The following is a 13,890-nucleotide window of genomic DNA, read 5'->3' on the forward strand; positions in this document are numbered from 1 at the left end:
AGGCTAAACCCGAAGCAAATGGGAGGACGAGATCTATGTCACCTCCTCCCTCTGCAGGAGGACAGCCAGTTACCACCGCCATTCCCAGCAAAGAGGAAAAGGGGACAGTTCCTCGGTTCTCCTCTGCAGTCCTGCCCGCCTGGGGCAACGGAGGGGGCCTGCAGAGGCCCAAGAGGCAAGGAGGCTGAGCCACGACGGAATCAACCCTGTCCTGCTCCTGGGGTGGGACCAGACCAGCATGAAGGGGACAGGGACAAGGCACAGAGCCAGCCAGGAAGAACAAGAAGAGGCCTCGGGCACCTTGGCAGTGGTTTAAAAAAGAAAAGTTTGAGCTGGGCGCTGCTCATGCCTATGTCCCCATCCCAGCCACTCTGGGGTCACAAGTTCAAGGCCAGCCTCAGCAACTTGACAAGATCCTGGCTTGATGGTGGAGTGCACCTGGGTTCAATCCCAAGAAGAAGAAGAGGAGCAGGTGGAGGAGGGGAGGGAAGAAGGAAAAGGGATCATTGGGGATCCTGAATAGGAGGGTTAATCAAAGAGGGCACCCCGGAGGAGGAGAGCACAGGACAATATTGTATAGGGCTGAAGGGTAGGTCTGAAGGAAAGGGAGAGAGATGGTGTAAGTTGCAGAGGACCGTCTGAGGCTAGGGGGACAGAGAGGACTGAACACAGGGGCGGCTGCCGGGAGAGAGCTAAGGGGCCAATCTGAGGGAGACTGCAGAGGAAGGTGGGGGTGGAAGGGAGCAGGAGTGGGCGGGAGACCTACAGGCCCTCCAGGGAGGGGTCACTGCAGGCCTCTCCACGAGGAAGGGGCCGCAGGGCCGTCCAGTGTGTCCCACGCATTCCTCCTCCTCCCCGCCACCCCCAGAAAGCCAGGAGAACCAAATCTAGGGTCCTCCACATGGGGCACAAGAAGACCCCCGAGGCCTGCCGACGGCTGCCACAGAGCAGATACAGGGTGAGTCTTCCCGCCCCTGAGGATGGCTCCTGTCTGTAAAGAGGCTGCGCTCTGACTCCACTCCCTGAGAGTCATGCTGCTCATGACTGCCCTCCTCCCAAAGAACAGTCTGAGCCATCTGTGACTCAACAGCGTTCACGGCTGCGCTCTCTCTCAGTGTCACTATACTCCAGATCCACTCCTCAGTCAGAAACTACTCCACTGCTGGAGACAGGAGGAGGGGTGAGCCTAAGTTTCCCATTTCACCAACTTAGGCTGGGCCTGTTTGGCATCAATTATAAAAGAGGATTTGAAGTTAGACTCATGGAAGAACCTCCCAGCACAAGTGGTCTGAAAACCTCAACTGGTGTGCAAGTCCACGAGAAGACAGACATGACCCTATTAGAGACTCCAAGGGACAAATTGTAGGGGCCTCTTAGTAGTTAGTGATGATAGATGTTTTCTCTGTGGCAAGGTGTTCCCAGAGTCAGAAGGTTACATGCAAAGACTTCTGGGTACTCCCCACAGTAAGACAGAGTGCAGTGGACCTAGAGTTAAGAATTACAGGTTAGGCAGGTGCCATGGCCCATGCCTGTAATTCTAGCAACTCAGGAGACCGAGGAAGGAGGTTGGCAAGTTCAGGCCAGCCTCAACAATTTAGTGAGTCCATTCCAAACTAAAAATAAAAAAGGACTGGGGTATAGCTCAGTGGTTCCATACCCCTGGGTTCAATCCCTAGTGACACACACACACACACACACACACACACACACAAACACACACATACACACACACTGCAGGCTAAATAGAAGGTAATACTTAAAACCTATGGAGTGGGGGCAGGGGAGAGTAGACCTAACCTAAACCGGCCATGTGCAGTCGCCCTCCCCTCTGCACACCCTCCCTGGTCAGAGCAGGGCCTTTGAGCACTTCCAATCCAAGTCCCAAGTGAAGGCCTCAGGACCCAGTCCCCACTCAGCTTCAGACCTGGGACCTTAATGCCTTCCCCTTGGATTGGCAGGGCAAAGGCACTCACTGCTCAGGTTCCCCAAATCTCCTCCACCCCAAGCAGAAATCGCCTTTCCCTCCTGACCTTCCACCACGACCCCACCCCCCGGGCCCTAACGCCACATCCTGGACCGTGCTAGCCATTTGAACAAATCGCAGAGAACTTCTGTTGAACCTTCAGGGTCCTCTGGGACACGGGTGCACACATGCACCTGCACACATATGAATACACACAAACACATATGCTCCAAATACACACTCATGCACACATACATCACACACATCCTCACAGTCATACAGCACAAGCATATACTCATAAATTCATCCATTTATAAGTATACACACAAATTTACACTCAGCACTTGTCCACACCCTCCTCTATCCCTTTCTGCTAACTACGGACAGACTCCAGTCCTCTGGATTCTAGAGGCTTAGAATGTCCAGGCAGAGGTAAACCCATAGGGAACTTATTTCCAGTTTCCTGGTCCAAACGGGAGCCTCTCTGCTGTATCTTCTTTCCTGCCACCAGAGACTCTGGACCAGACCATGGTAGTGGAACCTGCAAAGAGAACTCATTCATTCATTTTTTTTTTTTTTAATTTTTAGTTCTTGGCGGACACAACATCTTTGTTTGTTTGTGGTGCTGAGGATCGAACCCGGGCCGCACGCATGCCAGGCGAGCGCGCTACCGCTTGAGCCACATCCCCAGCCCCCTCATTCATTCATAAAGTGAACATTTGCGCATGCTCATCCACCCTCCCCTGTGCAGGAAGGTGAGGATGACACCTAAAAGAGTCTAACCATCTGCCCCATGGTGTGATGGAAAAAGCAAAAGCTTAGGAATCGAGGATCTGAGTTCAAATCCTGCCTTTGTCTCTCAACAAGCTGTGCTAACTCGGGCCCATTGCATCGCTGAACCTGTTACATAACTGTAAGGTGGGGTGAATGAAACTTACCCAACAACGCTGTGAGGATTAAAAGACAAGGAAAGCCTCCATCAGCAATGTGCCCACCCATGAAAAAGGACCCCACTCCCTTCCCTAGCCTCTGCGGTGGAGGTATGGGCACAGCAGCTCCCCAACAACCTCCCAGCCCTGCAGTTGCTCACACAAAAACCCATCTCCTGCGCCTCGGACCCCCCAGGTGCGCACACCTCGGGAAACTTGATCTCGGACTTGGCCTGCTCCATCTGACTCCCCCGCCCTCGGCCCCCGCCCCTCCTGGTCCATCATGCCTCTCGCCCGTTTGCAGGTCGCGTTTTCCGTAATAACCTTTAATGCGGCTGGCCACGGCCCAAATGTTCGCGATGGAGCGCTGGGCCCCGCGCATCAGATGGACGATGAAGTGTTAATCATCCCCCAGGGAGCCGTCCCGCGGAAAGTCGTCATTAATTTCTCTGAATTACACCAATTCCGAGACATTCTTTATGGACAGACAGTGAGGGAGACAGTTATATGACAGGACTTGCTGTGCTAAGCAGATGTGGGAGAGATTGCGTCGCCCCATGAATACTAAACAATCGCTCCGAAGAAACCCCACTAGCTCCTGCGCTCAGAGCTGGGAATGGCGCAGCCCGCCCCGCCCGATGGGCACACCCCTGCAGGTGCCTGGAGCTGGGAGCGCTGGGGCCCGACTCCTGCCGCCCAGGCGGTCCCTCTGCTCCCTTCAAGAGTCAACTTCAGTCTCAAAGCCGGAAGTGGAGATGGACCACCTTCCTGGGACCCTCCAAGGACCCGCAAACGCCCTTGCTCTCCCTGCCAGGCCTTTGCTCCCTGGGTTCCTCCCAGGGCCTGAGTGGCTGCAGAGCATCTTGTGGTCTCATCCCTCACCCTCGGGCCCTCCTCCAGTTCCATCCAGAAACCCAACCACCTGCATCTCTGAGTCTCCATCTAGCATTGCCCACATCCTGGCTCTCCACCTCCCCGCGCTGCCCGTGGCTGCTCAGACAACTTTCCACCCCTCTCGCCTATTTTTTTTTTTTTTTGAAAACAGGGCCTTGCTGAGGCTGGCTTTGAACTTGCGACCTTCCTGCCTCAGCCTCCCGAGCGACAGGGGAAGGACTGCAGGCCTGCGCCCCCGCCCCACTCCCCGCCAGCTTCTGCCCCACGTGTCCAGACACCTCATCTCCCAGGGGTCCACCTCCCGTTACCTCCGCCTTCCAGCCGGCGGAGTCCTACCATTCCTGCCCCATTTCAAGTCACTTCTCCCACACCCGCCTTCGCACCTCTCTCGCCCTCCAAAACCTAGACCCGGGGAAGGCTCCGAGCAAAATGATAGGAAGGAGGCCAGCCCCTCTCCTGCGCGCCCTCCTCCCGCCCTCCTCCCTTCTTCCTTCTGGGATGCGGGATGGCGTCAGGAGATCTGGGGACACCACCCCACAAGCCAAGTGGTGGGCAGCCGGGAGAAGGAAGGAAGGGGGTGACGGGACAAAAACCTGGCTCCGCAACTCGGTCCCACCTGGGGAAGCCCCGCCCACCACGGCGAGCCCCGCCTCCCTCCCGAGTGGCCTTGGGACGCAGGGCCCAGCGCACAGCTCGCCCCCTCCCGGGTTCCCAGGGGTCCGCCTGGACAGCCCGGGGACGTCAAGCCACTGCCCCTTAGGGGAGGACACAGGCAAATACTGTGCCCCTGAGGTTGTTGTGTCCCCCCCCCCACGACACACCTCCCAGGCTGGAAGGCTGACTCCCCCGCAGCTTCTAGCGCGGGTTTGGGCGAGAGGAAGAAAAGTGCGCCGCCTCTGCGTCTTTTCTCCTCGCAGATAATTTATGTCGGAGAGCGGAGCAGATGGCGGGTAATTTAGCAATTACCGTGTGCGGGAACGGGACTCAGCCTCCACATGGAAGCCAAAGAGTCCCCGCCGCCGCAGTCTCCTCTTATTTTCTGCGCGTTTTCTCGGTGTTTTGCCTCCCGCCCCCACAACACCTTGATAAATCCCAATACTCAAGGATAGGGCATCTCCTTCTGGGGGTCCTTTTCATTCTCATCCCTTCGAATGTCAGGCATAGATTTCTACCTCTGCAAACAAGAAGTAGAGCCCATCTGCTCGCTGGAAGTTCTTCCTCTCCTTGCACCTTAATCTCTCTTGCTGCTATGAGGGATCATGGTGATAGTGGAAAATCCGGGAGGTCTCTAGCCATCTTCTCCCCTCCCCCTATTTCTTCAGGTTTTTCATTGTATTTCTCCCAAATGTCTGGGTTCCAGATTTCCGGTTTCAGAAGAGGCTTCTGAACCTCAAGGTCAACCCAAGGCTAAGGAGTCTGTAGCGGTGTGGGCAGCAAAGGGAAGTCAGTGATAACTAAGTCAAGGGTGCAAAGGTACTTTGGAGCTCTGTGCACACAGTGAGTGTGAAGCCCCTGAGTGAGAAGTGGGCATACTGTGGTGAGGGAGAGCAGAGGGAAAGGACCGGGTGGGAAGAGTCTGAGGTGTCTCCTGCCCATCCCACTCCCTCCCTCTAGGTCACCTGGAGAAGGGATGCTGCAAGATGGGGCCTGAGACCTCCCTTAGCTGGGGGAGGGGCGCTGCCTCCACCCAGCCCAGGCCACCAGGGTCCACCCTCTCTTCAGCCAGGATCTCGGATTTCCACTCTCTGGAGTTCTGCACTCCAGCCTGCATGCCCTATTCCAACAGGACCTCAGGTCACCCTCCAGCTTTAAGACACCCCCATCATGACCTCCCCCAGCTCCTCCTCATTCCTCGACACCAGAGAAGCGCTAATTAATTAGTGTGTGCAATCAGCCATGGGCACGATCTCGTTACTCACCACAGGGACCCGCTGTTAACACACCAGACCCCTGGGACGCGGGCACACGCCAATTACACAGCCAGCAGCTTGGCTAATCACGGCTCCTGGTGACACTGTGGCTCACAGAGGAATCCCCAGCTTCCCTCCCCCTAAACCCTTTCTATGCTACTGCCTTTGGGAACAGGAGGCTGGAGAGAAGGATGTAAAGACAGGTTGGGGAAAGCTGAAACTTGCTGGGAGACAGGCCAGCCACAGAGAGTCATGTGAGAATGAAAAGTTAGAAAGAAAAAAGAATTTTTTATACCACTTTGTGGTATAAATAGTCACTATAAAATTATTAACTGCAGCAAGAGGGAGTGCTGGTTAGACTGTCAGAAGGACTTCCTGGAAAAGAGGTGCTAGGGTAGACTTGAACTTGAGAAAGGGCAGCCTTTCTCTCTACAAGCACCAAGCAAGAGAAGATGACCACTGACATGGAAGAGAAAGACAGAGGAGGGCAGTTCCAGGAACTCAAGTATCTGGTACCATCCTGTCCCCCAGCTTCAGTTCAAGGGTACAGAGAGGAGGCGGTCCCACTGCAGACACAGATAGACAGCTTCCCTCCCACACACGTCCCATTGACTTTGCCATTCTGCTGTCACTCCACAGCTTCTCCGAGATTTAACATATTGACTCTCGGAGCTGCAGAAAATTGAATTTTCTTCATTACGACTGTCTCCTGACAAAAGCAGCTCATAAATCCTCCATCTTTTTCAGGCTTCCCACCCCCTCGCCACCCAACATCTCTTCAGGGGATTCACATATTTGAACATACAGTTCACATGGGTATGAAGACAGGCATGACCAGCATCCCCCGACATACCATCCTCACACACTGGGCATCCGCGCCCACCCCTCACTGCCAGGGCTGAGATCCAGTCCACACCCAGAGCCGGGGCACCGCCACCCAGGATGAGGGCTTGTAGCTCCCCCAGCCAGGGTGGGACCGTGCCCCTTACAGCAGGTGCGGCGGGTCCAGGCCAGGGGACTGAAGGGCCCAGTGCTGCAGCCCAAGCCTGCACCCTAACCTCAGGCTCACGGGTGTCGCCCGCACCCGCAGACTTGGGTGTCCTGAAAGGCAATGTTCTCTGCAGGTCCACCTCAGTGCTACTGTGCAAACCCAGGCCCATGTCACAGTGCAGGAGTCCCTGCCTGCACTCACCCTGGGGACAGCCCACGGGCATGAAATGTAGCCACTCCCAGGCTTTACTCGCACCCAGAGGAAGGAGACATCACCTGCGACCTAGTGGGGAAGAGTAGCCACTCCTGGCCCTCCTGCCCCCCCACCCCTGTCCACAGAGGCGCTAAGCACCTGGTCGTCCTCCACGGACTGCAGCTTATGCCGCTCCGGCCAGGAGCAGCACTGGGGGAGGGCAGGGGCAAGCTCTGTGGGTCCCTGTGCCAGGCTGGCAGCTGAGGCTGTAAGAGATGGGCAAGAGGCCAGGCGGATGGCCAGCACCATGTGGCTTGTGCCCAGGGCCAGATTGGGGTGGGAAGTGGTGGGCTAGGTGCCCAGGCACTCCACCCTCCAAAATGCCACACAATCTGTGAATGTAAAGAGACAGAAAGAGGGACCCAGATAAACAGAGACAAGGACATCCTCTGAAACCACACAAGTCAACCCGTGGCCCCTCCTCAGCCACTCCCCCTGCACAACACCGACCCAGGCACCCAAGGAAGTCACCGTGAGCTGAGAAGGGGGGGCCACCCAGTGATTTTCTTTTCGATTACGACCATCTCAACCGAGTAATAGGGGTGCAACCAGAAGATAAAGATGATTCCTCTACGGAGAGAGGGGCTAAGACCCGGGGAGGGGGTTCTCCGTGGATTTTGATGGATTTCTAGTGATCTAATCACTGAGCAAATGTTTGATGTACAATGCGGGTGAACACCTGTGGTCTGCAATTCCAACCCTGCTCCTCTGGGCGCTAACTGCACGCGCATGCGCAGAATCTTTATCTATGATTAGCTCCTCTGTTTCTCCCCAGCACTTTGGTTTCTAAATCTTCTTTTTGTTTTGATTTGTTTCCAGAATTAGAAATCTCTGTATTAACAGTAAGATCCAGGGTTGGTTTTTGTAGCCAGGGCTGACCCTCCGGTTACTGGCATGCTTGAATTTCCAGCCCTTGGAAGGGACATAGGGCTTGGTGTGGCTGAATAGGGTCCTGGGAGCCTCACCAAAATGCCGGTACACCTCTCAGGACTGTGCCACTGCCCTTGGGGGAGTCCAGGGCCAGCTGGTCGAAGGTGAGGATCTTGCCCACGGCCTTGAAGATGAGGCTGTGTGCTTGGCTGCTTATGCCCAGTGCCCATACCTTCAGTTTGGGCACTACCTGAACACGCTGGTCATCTGTTATGGTCCCCACAACCACAGCCGTTTTGTTTTCTCCTCCAAGATGCTTCATCTTCCCGATCATCTGGGAGAGGGAGAAAGGTCGCCTTTTGGTGGGACTCATGAACAACCTCTTCAGTACAACTCGGTTGAAAGTGGAATTGGCTGGTGTAGCCAGAAACCTGTACAACTTGACCAACAGCCTTAGGTAATGTCCTGGCTCTTGGGTTCCTTGGGTCAAACCTTTCGGTCCTTGTGGCAGATGTCCACTCCCATGATGGCGCTGCAGCTTGGCCTGGTCCAGAAAGCCCTAAATCATTCTTCATCTTCTCCTTTAAGAGCAAATTAATGACAGAAAGGAACATTGGGCCCAGATTAGAATCACTGAAAAGCCTTCTCTCCAGAGAGAAACAACTCTAATTCTAGAATGTTGGCTTAACCCACTGGATAGAGAGTGGGGTGGGCCTTTGGAACAAGAGACCACAGAGCTGTTTCTTACCAACAGATTCCAAATAGAAGTGATGTGTTACTTTCAAGACACAGAAGGGTGGCTGTGCCCTCTCCACAGGCGCACTCTTCCTTGGATGCTGGTGGGAAGACACCCAGGCAACCTGAAGCCACATCATTAAGATAGCAGATCCACACCATGAACAGATCTAGATTCTTGAGTCCACTGATCACAAATATCCACACAGGCTTACGTGAAATAGAATTCGTTGTGGCGTGAAGACATTGCGATCTTGGGGTTGTCCCTTATAGCAGGTACATCTTCCTCGATGCATGAATTGAGACACTGAGGCCAAAATGACCAAAAAATAAATAAAAATTAAAAACCAGGCCTGAGGCACTGTTGAATTCAGACTGTGATGGATGTAGAAGATATAGAAAAGCACTTGGGAGTCAGAAATTCTTGATTTGAATCTCATATTAGCTATATGGCTGCAGCCAAGTTATTTACTATTTGTGAGCTTTTGTTTCTTCATCAATAAAAATTACATAACAATAATAATATGATCCATTCATAGTGTTGGTTATAAATACTATGAACATATTCAAGAATGTAGAAAGTTACAAATGTCACTGGCTATGATTCCAACAGTTGACCCATAATGCTTTTTTGCAAATTTATTTAATAAAGATGAATGAAGGAATAGGTAGATGAACTATCAGAGGATCACATGTTGCTCCCAAGTAATAAAGAAAGAACTAAAGACATTGCTATGGCTTGGACGTGGTTTGTCCCCAAGGGATCACATCTTGGAAGCTGAGTCCCCGAGTAGCCACGTTGAGAGTGTGAAACCTTGAAGAGGTAGGCCTAGTGTGAAGTCCTATGTCATTGGGGCTGTTGCCTTTGGCACTTGCCTAGCATGTGAGAGATCCCAGCTTTGGTCCCCAGCACCTCAAAAAATTTTTTTTTCAGGAAAATAGGATTCATTTTTCAGCAACTCCTTCTACAGACCCTGAGAGCCCTTCAAATATTATTCCAGGCTGGGAGGCTGAGGCAGAAAGATCATAAGATCAGGGACAGCCTAGGCAACTTGGTAAAACTGTCTCAAAATGAACATTTTTAAAAACAAGAGGTCTGGGGATACAGCTCAGTGGTTCAGTGGTGAAGGACCCCTGGGTTCAATCCCTAATACTGAAAAAATAAATAAAATCATGTCAGTTTTCCTCAACTCTAAAAAAAAAAAAGTCCCCAAATCTTTCAAACTCACTCAGAAATATTTGATCCCTATAACTTTGATCCCTATTACTTCCTTCTTTCACAGGATTATTTTTTTAATTTTTCTTTTTAGTTATAGATGGACAGAATGCCTTTATTTCATTTGTTTATTTTTATGTGGTGCTAAGGATGAAACCCAGTGCCTCACACCTGCTAGGCAAGCGCTCTGCTACTGAGCTACAAGCCCCAGCCCTCACAGAATTATTCTTCTGCTCAAAAATCATTAGTGGGGCTGGGGATGTGGCTCAAGCGGTAGCGCGCTCGCCTGGCATGCGTGCGGCCCGGGTTCGATCCTCAGCACCACATACCAACAAAGATGTTGTGTCCGCCGAGAACTAAAAAATAATAAAATAAAAAAATTCTCTCTCTCTCTCTCTCTCTCCTCTCTCACTCTCTCTTTAAAAAAAAAAAATCATTAGTGACTAACTTCCCATTCTGATGAGAATTAAGTTCAAACCTCTAAAAAAAGTAAGAAAAAAGAAAAACGTCGAATTGTATATTTATTTATTTTTATGTGGTGCTGAGGATTGAACCCAGTGCCTCACCCATGCTAGACAAGTACTCAACCACTGAACCACAACCCCAGTCCCAAGTTCAAACCTTTGAACTTGATGAATTTATTAAGAAAACACCACCTGCTGTAAAAATAAGCCCCAAATTTAGAAATTGACATATTGGTCAAGTGAAGTACAAAATAATGACCCTGAGGAGTGGGCAGTTCTGTGCCTGGTGAGGATTCAAGAAACCATGTCTCTTTTACCCAGGAGCTCCACCAAGGCCTTGTCCTGGCACATTCTAGGCAAGTGTTCTACCCCCTGAGCTGCATCCTCAGCCCTTTTAATTTTATTTTGGAACAGAGTCTTGCTAAGTTGCCCTGTCTAGCCTCGAACTTACAATCCTCCTGTCTAGCCCTCCTGGTTAACGGGCATGCACCATGCCCCCAGCTCGGCAGCTCTAACATCCTTAACATGTAGCTTTCAAGGTCACTGCACTTAAGATCATATGCATCAACCGCACAAGGAAAGAACATGAGGGATTTCCCTCATGAAGTTTCAGAGGCCAGACCTGGGAAGAGAAGTGAGAAACTAGAAAACGTGGTGCAGCTCTGTGTTAAAGAGAGAAACACTTCCGATAAACACCATAGCAGGCTCCACCTCACTTGGCATTTAAGATGCTCTTCGACTCTGGTTTAAACCTACCTTTCAAACTTTATCTGCCACTATCTAGCCAAGGCTATTAGTCAGCTTTGCTGCAATAAAATCCAACTCCAAATCTCGGTGACTTACAACAAAGATTTATCTCAGATTTAGGTATTTGTGGGCTGTGGGTAGGCTGCAGCTCTGCTCCATAGGTCTCATCCCAGGACCCAGGCAGAAATAGAAAACTTCATGTGCAATAGGCCCATTCTCGTGGCAGAGAAAAAAAGAGGAAACTCGGGTGCTTGACTGTAACATGAGTCACATCTGCTCCATTCCATCTGCCAAGACAGGAAACATGACCAAGCCCAAAGTCAACGAAATGAGGCATATTACTCCTTCACAAGAGATACTGTAAGTCACACGGCAGTGGGCAGAGGAGAGAGGACATAACTCCAAACAGTATCAATCTACTACAACTGACATCTTCTAAATAGAGTACATGGCAGACATTACTAATTAGTCCCAGCACTCTTTCTTTTTCTTTTCTTTTTTTTTTTAGTTGTATTTGAACACAATACTTTATTTCATTTATTTTATGTGGTACTAAGGATCAAACCCAGTGCCTCACCCATGTTAGGCAAGTGCTCTACCACTGAGCCACTACCCCAGCCCCAGCACTCTTTCTTCAGAGTTCTCCTCAATACAGCCATTACCAATAATTTGAGTTTTTTTAAAGAACTAAAATTAGAGCTGTGGCTGTGGCTCACCAGTAAAGTGCTCATCTAGCATATGCAAGGCCCTGGGTTCAATCTTCAGCACCACATAAAAATAAATAAATAAAATAAAGGTATTGTGTCCAACCACAATTTTGATATTTAAAAAATAAATATTAAATAAAAGAATTAAAATTAATTTTCTATGGGCTGGGGTTGTAGCTCAGTGTAGAGTACTCGCCTCACATGTGGAAGGCACTAGGTTCAATCCTCAGCACCACATAAAACTAAAATAAAGGTATTGTGTCCATCTACAACAAAAAAAATATTTTTTAAAAATATGCTAATTTATGCACCTCTCTAGACTACAATAAACACTATCCATTCCCATTTCTGAACCTTTGCTTCAACTTAGAATAAGGTTGCCCTTTTTTTTGATGTTTATTTTTTAGTTGTAGTTGGACACCACACCTTTATTTCACTTATTTATTTTTATGTGGTGCTGAGGCTCGAACCCTGGGTCTCGCACATGCGAAGCAAGCACTCTACCGCTGAGCCACAACCCCAGCCCAAGGTTGCCCTTTCCAGTCCTTATCTTGCCAAACTATCCAAATCCAATCTGTCCTTCATATATCTATATTTTATATTCATTCTTTCAATAAGATTTATTGACTACCTAGCAAGGTACTTGACACATTTGTTAGATAAATCTGTTTCACATTACCTGTGCCTTGCACTGAGCACATAAATGCTCAGTGAATACTTGTTGCCTGATTAACAGCACTGTTCTTAGAGCAATGGGAATTAACAACACATACCAACCAGGTGTGGTGGCATGTGCCTGTAATTGCAGCTACTTAGGAGGGTGAGGCAACAGGATCACAAATTCAAGGTCAGCCTCAGGAACTTTGGCAGACCCTATATCAAAATAAAAGTAAAAGAGCTGGGGAAGTAGCTCAATGGTAGAGCTTGCCTAGCACATGAGAGGCCCTGGGTTCAATCCCAGCACCACAAATCAATCAATAAATAATAACACATACCAGAATTTCTTGGGTGTGAACATGGTACACTGACTATTTGTGCTTGAGTCCTGATTCTACCACTCAAGGCAAGTCACTTAACTGTCTACACCTCAATTTCATCCTACGTAAAATGAGGATAACAATAGGGCCTACTATAAAATGAGGCTGATTAAACACATTGCAGGCATCCAATAAATAGGTTACTATCATTTTAGCTCTGAGACTGAGGGTTTCTGCATTTGTTTTTGGTTTTTGTCATTGTTGTTTGTTTTTTATGAGCCTTTACTTTGAGTGGAAAATGAAAACTTCAAATCCACTTGAGATGTGAGTCCGTGAACAGGCCCTACTCTTAGCCCACCCCAGGACTTCAAGCCATCTCCTCATCCAGCAGCTTGCTCCCTAACTCGTAAATCTTGACTAATGACACAGACACGTCACCTTAATGCTTGCACAGCCCAGTAACCTATTAAGTGCTTGGAGATCTTCAGATGAAAGGCACCAAAGGGCAGGCCCCAGATACCCTATTCAGTCATAAAAGGAAAAAAAAAAAAAAAACTTGGGAAAGTCCCGTAAGTTAGTGCAGCAAAAAATTAAAGCAGGCAGCTAAGAAGAGAAAAATCAATCCTTAGACTGTAATCCCTTAACACCTAGACAGGGAGATAACTCTGAATGCCTCTGAATAAAGACTTGTAGGAAGCGGACAGGGGGAAAGGATGCTCAAGTCTTTAATGCAACTTGAGGTGTGTGGGAGGACTGTAAATCTTTCACCTCTTCCACAGAAAAGCAGAACAACGAACTGTATTGTTATCCTAATTAATTTAAGCCAGTTAAAAGGCTTGGGCAAACAGGCTCCTGTAAGTGGCTTGTTTGTGAGTGGTGACAGGTCCTGAATTATACCAAGTTCCCTATTCAACGTCATGTTTCTCATTCCACAGCTCCCACCACCAACTCAGGCAATACATCCTCTTCCTAGACCCAGGGGCCACTCTAGGGGAGCCCTGTCTGGGTGTGTGAGTTCTGTCAGCAACCCCTCGGCACAGCAACCCTCAAGTTGCAAGAAAATGGTCAACAGTGTAGAACAAGATGTGTCCCTGAAGTTGGAGCAAAGAGAAAACTACTGCCACAATTTTGAATTTCTCGTGCCCTGAATGGTGACCAGCAGTGGTATAATGACAACACAGAATAAGGATCAGGACAGTTCCAACCGTCGCGAGCTTTATTTTCTTCTCCTGTAA

The 13,890-nt window shown here is 49.8% G+C and overlaps 1 pseudogene; it reads right to left on the reverse strand.

Annotated features, from left to right (window-relative positions):
* Positions 1-7,725: 7,725 nt before the first annotated feature.
* LOC113189721 (large ribosomal subunit protein eL18 pseudogene) lies at positions 7,726-8,334 on the reverse strand (annotated as a pseudogene).
* Positions 8,335-13,890: the final 5,556 nt, after the last annotated feature.

This window comes from Urocitellus parryii, chromosome 5 (assembly GCF_045843805.1).
Source record: "Urocitellus parryii isolate mUroPar1 chromosome 5, mUroPar1.hap1, whole genome shotgun sequence".
Taxonomy (NCBI): domain Eukaryota; kingdom Metazoa; phylum Chordata; class Mammalia; order Rodentia; family Sciuridae; genus Urocitellus; species Urocitellus parryii.